The sequence below is a fragment of the Bemisia tabaci genome, chromosome 2 (genome assembly GCF_918797505.1).
Source record: "Bemisia tabaci chromosome 2, PGI_BMITA_v3".
Lineage (NCBI taxonomy): Eukaryota > Metazoa > Arthropoda > Insecta > Hemiptera > Aleyrodidae > Bemisia > Bemisia tabaci.
In genome coordinates, this window is record NC_092794.1 from 63,342,113 (window position 1) to 63,348,112 (window position 6,000).

The window sequence follows — 6,000 nt, forward strand, 5'->3', positions numbered from 1 at the left end:
GAGGAACGAGTTACTCGGACACGTCCGGAGGTGAAATGCGATTGCCAGGTAACAGATCGATTTAATAATTCCGCACTGAAAACAATCTACGGGCGTAACGAATACTGAAAAGAACATTTTCCTAACTGCGAATAGTTCATTTATGAATGCTACTTGTTAAAAAGGCAACATTTAAATACATACTGCTAATATAAAAACACTTCTTTCATAGAATGAGCGTTTTCTCTGCTCGATTCAAGAGAAATCTTCTCTTCCGAGATATTCACGGATATCTCTGCTCAAATCGAGTCGCTTTTTTCCGGTAATTGGGGTAAGGTTCCGTTTATTGTTGTCCGAACATCGATAGAGCACCATGTCAGTACTTCGGAATAATATCACTCAAGGGTCACAAGACTATATACTCACAAGAAGGGGGGGAGGCAAACTACACTGCATCTAAAGAAAAATAAGCGATATTATCATTCAAATGTTCCCAAATTTCCCCTGATAAAATATTTATTTTTACGGAAGTGCATTTTTTTCCTTGAAAGTCCAGAAAAAAGGTCTCCGAAATCAACGAGGCAAATAAAGCACTCTAGGTAATCACGAGTTTAACAACACAACTGTCGGCTGAAACAGATGTTGCGTCCAAAAATCAGTTTACGAAAGTAGTAAGCCTCAAACGTAGAGTTAAAAACCAGATATTTTTAATCACGCGATTGTATTAACCTTGTAAAAATAGATATATTATATTATATTAAAAAACTAGTTTTGTGTGACATTTTATTATTTTATTTTATATTTGAAACTTCTGTGGTTCCTGTATGACTAATAATAACAGCGTACAAATAATCGGAATTTATCGTCAAATTGTTGATGTCACTATTTTACTTCAAGTACGGCAAAGTAGGTATCACTCCTAATTGAAGGCGCGTTCAAAATCAATGCTCTTTGATTCCCTTCCATTTCAAATGAGATATAAAATCCGCCTGCATTGATAAGACGTCTTTATGCTACAAGGAACTATGTACAAAAAGCTCGCGAGCAATATATATAGTTCCTTAAAAGCATGAATACACTCAATAACGATTAGTTATTTTAACTCTTTGGAAACTAGCTGTTTGGTCAAAAAATGGACGACTAAACAGGGTAAGAAATTAAGCAGAAGAGTAGATATTTACCATCAAAATTTCACGCAGAACACGTTGAACATATCGAAAAGTTTCAAAATTAAATCCTAAGTGAGAAATAAATATTCGCGATTAAAATTAGATCCAATAATTAACGTAATCAAAATTAGGCATTGCAATCAACATATCGACGATGGAATTCCGAAACCACTTCTCTCCTTTGGAGTGATTAAAAATCTCTGCTCCAATTTTAATTTATTACAGGTTCACAAATCAACATCATTCCTTGAAGTTTTTACAGAATTTCCTTCGCGTAGAGAAAAAAAGTCATGGGAGATTTTAAAAATAGGCGTTGAGTAGTTTTTCCTTTATAAAATCTACGACATCGCAACCCAAGGTACGTGGTTTGAGATCGTCGATGTACGATTTGCAGATAATTAGAGCTTAGTTTCACGTAAATTTCCTTCTTAAGACAAGGTACTTAGTCTTATCAAAATAAAAAGTTCGTACACGGAAAAATTCTTCTCTCGTAAAATATACCGAAATTAGTTTTGTGCTTTATTTAAGTCGGGTAGACTTGAACTCCAGTACCTTTATCAATAGGCGAGCAACCTGAATGAACGTAAACCAAAACCGTTATTTTCTTACCCAGAAGTTGAATTTGAAACGTTTTCATGTAAACCACCGTAATCTTCGGCAAATTTTGATGAGGAAGCATACTGTTGTGCTTAATATCATATCCCGTCTCGTAGTCAAATAAAGAATTCCATCTCATTTTTTGATACCACTATTTTAACCTTCATGTACGTCAAAGTATCACTTCCAATTGAAGGCGTGTTCAAAATCAATGTTCCTCAATTTTTTAACTTCGGTCTCTGAACCTAGGACGAATGGTACGTCTATATAGTCGGTACCCCCCCCCCCCCCATTTTATGATCATTGATTATTTTTGTTATTATTCTTGAGGATTATTATTAAGGAGCCATTCAAGGATTTTCTAGACAATGTACTTTAAGCACTACGCAATTTTCTCTTCCCGTTTATCTCTTTAAAATTTCACGTGGAAAATGAATAACACGACGGAAAACTGGAAATTAACTCCTGAACAAGATGTGCGTAGTTAAGGTTAAAGAGCAGGTTACGTGGCAAATGACAAAAAATAAAAATGTCATAATTTAAATAATCTAACCTTCAACTGATCTGAATTTAAAATACTGGTTTTTTCTCATTCAGGAGTCGATTTCTGAACTTCCCGTTTGTGGATCGTTTTCAACGTGAGATTTTGCAGTGAAGACATGTGACGTTTGTCTAGTTTGAACCTTGTCTACTGATCAATTCAATCACCATTGATAAGCATATCTATAGTCTGAATATTATTTTATTTTAGTCCTTTTTTAAAATCATCTTGAATATAAAAAAAATAAATAAAAAGAGGGAAAACTTCGTCAAACTAGCAGATTGATATGTGTAACGACATAAGGACAAGAGTGATTTGCTGAGATAAGCCTTGCTGATAGGGCATTTTACGCGAAAATCGAATGAAGAAAACAAAACAGTGCCAAAAGGGGCTACTTAAAATTTTCTGGAAATAGTTATCACGATTGATAGTGAAAAGTCACCGCTCCTTTTACCCGATGTTGACAGAGCCCCGCTTACCCACTAACTTTTCAGATACATTTTTGGAACAATCTTGCATTTCATTCTTTGCGAAAATCATAATAAGAGAGCTTCATCCGGTTCTAAGAAAAGCACAAGTCAGGCGTCACAGGAAAATTGTAACTTCCTAATCTAGGTAGAGAAATCGGAAACCGGGGGAAAACGTCGATTCAAATTAAAATTATTCGTTTCTGCTATACAGCATTTTTGGGGTTATTTTACAAGACGATAAATCACGAGTCGGGTTATAGCTGAAAAATTCATTGCAAATGAGCGAGTCAATAAGTGACAGTTTGACAGTCTATATTAAGGTATTGATAATGAAAAATGAAATTTTCCAGCTCAATACTAGTCTCACAACACAAATTCAAATTATTCTCATGTCATTAGACCTTGTGTAATTTTTCAAATTTAAATAATTTTTTATTCTCTTTTTCTAAATTTTGGAAATCTCAACAACCACTGTTTCATGTACCTATTCATGCACTGGATCTTTAATTTTGTCACTTTCACAATGCACATATTGATGATTTTTCTGAAAAGCGCACACACGCGAAGCTTTGCCCGCAATTTTTTTTCAATCGATGGATCGCACAACAGCACATACGTGCATAGTTCAAATTCCACGCCACAATTATCACGACAAGCAGCGAGTACCAATAACACCATTCGAATTAATTTATGCGATAAAGTCAGACTGCTCTGCAATGGATTTGCGCCAAATATTCGTCTGCCGTTGTCTTTAAAATACTTAGAGGCAAAAATTCTTTGGGAATTCGATAGGATTTGAGAAGAAATTTCGAAGAGTTCTCAAAATTTTACTTGAACTTATTACTGATTTGTTTTACGCTTTAGCACTTAACAACATTTAGAGGCGCTTTTTTTTATACCAACAGAAAACTAAGTAACTTTATCATTAATTTTCGCATATTGTGCTATTGATTACGGATGGATTCAAAATACATGCATATTTAGTAAAATTTATAGCTTCTAGTTTTGAAAAACTAAAAATTTTAGGGTAAGAAAATTTGAAATTCGAAAAAAGATTTTGAGAGTTGAGTTTTGAAGAAAACTAATGATATATTATAGAAAATATAGGACATTCTCGATCAAAATCGACCAAAACTTTATGAAATAAAAAGAGAAGACTCAGTTTTACCTATTCACGTATTTTCGAATCAAAGTTATAGAGTTATTAAATGGTATAATGAAAGAATACCTCGCTCGATCTCTGACACTAGGATGTATACACCTAATTGCAAAAAAAAAACTGTCATGTCACATTTACACATTATCAATGGTAATCAAGTTGATGCGAGGAGTATTTTGCCTTCATTTGGAGAGTTATGCAGAATCCTTCACCAATGTCAAAATAGTTGCTACCTTTAATTGATACTTGTGTGAATGTACTTCATACAATAAGCAGATTTTCCCTTTCAGTCCTAGAGAATTGAAAGTTATAGCGTTACAAATATAACGCTGCTAATCATATTCTAAGCAAACATGTTGAGGAAAAGAAAATGAAGAATTACAGCTCGCCCTTTACTTGAGGTATGTTTCTAAAAATGTAAAATGTTCCTTTGAAAATTGAGTTTGCTCGCGGCACAAGTATTTAAGCTGTCGTTCTAACTTCCTGACAAGCCTTACACCTTCTACTTTTTTTTCTCGAGGAACCTATGGTGCCTGATAGACTTTATTTAGTCCCTACCGAGCCAAATAAATATTATGCACCACTTTTCTTGCGAATGCACTCACTTATTTTTTATTCGTTTTTTATTTTATTATTAAAAAAATTATGTAATAAAATGTTTCTTGTTTCGTGAAAGAAACCTTCTTAAACCTACCTAAACTACTACTAACTAATTTTCAACTAGTTTTTTTTTTTTTGCATTTCAAATTTTTATGCTGTTAAATTTCAGGAGACAAATTTATAAATTTGTAAACGCGCGTTTTATAAATCTCTAGTTAGATTCTGTGTTATTCCAGGATTCCTGCCCATAAAGAATGGTTAGTAGGCTCATACATGTATATTCAAGCGCTTTAACTAATTTCCTATCACAAATAACAACAATTTTTTGCGATCAAAAATGGAGATAGGATATCTGCTCGACTACAGAGAAAAATTTTGCCTGGAAAAACTGATCATCCTCGATTGAAGGAAAAACTTGACGAGAAGTATGGTGACTTTGACGACTTAGTCCTGAATCAAAGGAGAGAGAAAGAAAAAACGCAAAATTTAAAGAAAAGTACCTGAAATTTAAAAACCTCATCTCATGCAAGAGTACAAAGAGCTGGAAAGTTGCATGATTAAATGCAGTCTCCAAATCCCTCCAGAACACGTGGATTTGAATCAGTATGAACTCGTGGGGACATAATTTTTAGGGGATGGAAATTTTGTCAATTTATCTTCTGAAATCGCTTTCGTTGCGTGAGTCAATATCCGTCATCGATAAATATCGCGATACTTGCATCGTTGACCGCCTCTCTGTTTCTTTTTCCTGAAATGTCTGAATTTTCCGAGAGAAATTACGTAACCCGACAAAGTTTGAGGAGATAAAGTCCACCCTTCCGACGGAGCGTCCACCGCGATACTGAATGCTGGAAACTAGGCGGGAGCTTGGGTTCCTCGAGAGACCACCCTTCTTCAGGAGGGTCGTCGTGGTGTTGGCGCACGACGGCGCGCTCCTCTGCAACGCACCCCGCCAACCTCCCTAATCTAGATCGAAATTGTTACGTGCATACCTCAACCGGTGATCCGAAGTAAAATCCTTAGCCGCGGGAAGGAAAAAATCCTTGATTGAACTTAAAATCCCTAAATCACCAGATTTGCTCAAATTTCTCCAAAAATCCCTAGATTTTGCAAAAAACCGTACAGTTATGACGTCCTTCGATGTGCCATACATCGAAATGTTGATACATCGATTGTGTCATTCGTGTTACATACATCGGTACATGCATCTTGCTCATTAGAATTTTGCCGCTCTCTAAAAGTAGTATTAAGTGCTAAAACAGACAAATAAAATGTGAGAATATTTGTTAAGGTTTTTTTTTTTTTTTTTATTTATTTTTTTTTTTTTTTTTTTTTTTTTACTGCTGAACTGTCAAGTATATCGACTGACACAATCGTTACATGTTCCAGCTTATTTACGAGGAAAATAGTGTTGCCAATAAGGTCTACAAAATATAGATGAAAAAATATTTTCTATTGGGGCAAAGCTAAAATTAAGGGTAAAGG

At 34.7% G+C, this 6,000-nt stretch overlaps 1 protein-coding gene across 1 annotated transcript in view; it reads right to left on the reverse strand.

Annotated features, from left to right (window-relative positions):
* Scgdelta (sarcoglycan delta) overlaps positions 1-5,387 on the reverse strand; it is an 82,039-nt gene extending 76,652 nt beyond the window's left edge. Inside the window, exon 1 of the mRNA XM_072296026.1 lies at positions 5,016-5,387. The gene's annotated coding sequence lies outside the window, so the exon portion shown is untranslated. The remainder of the gene's footprint in view (positions 1-5,015) is intronic.
* Positions 5,388-6,000: the final 613 nt, after the last annotated feature.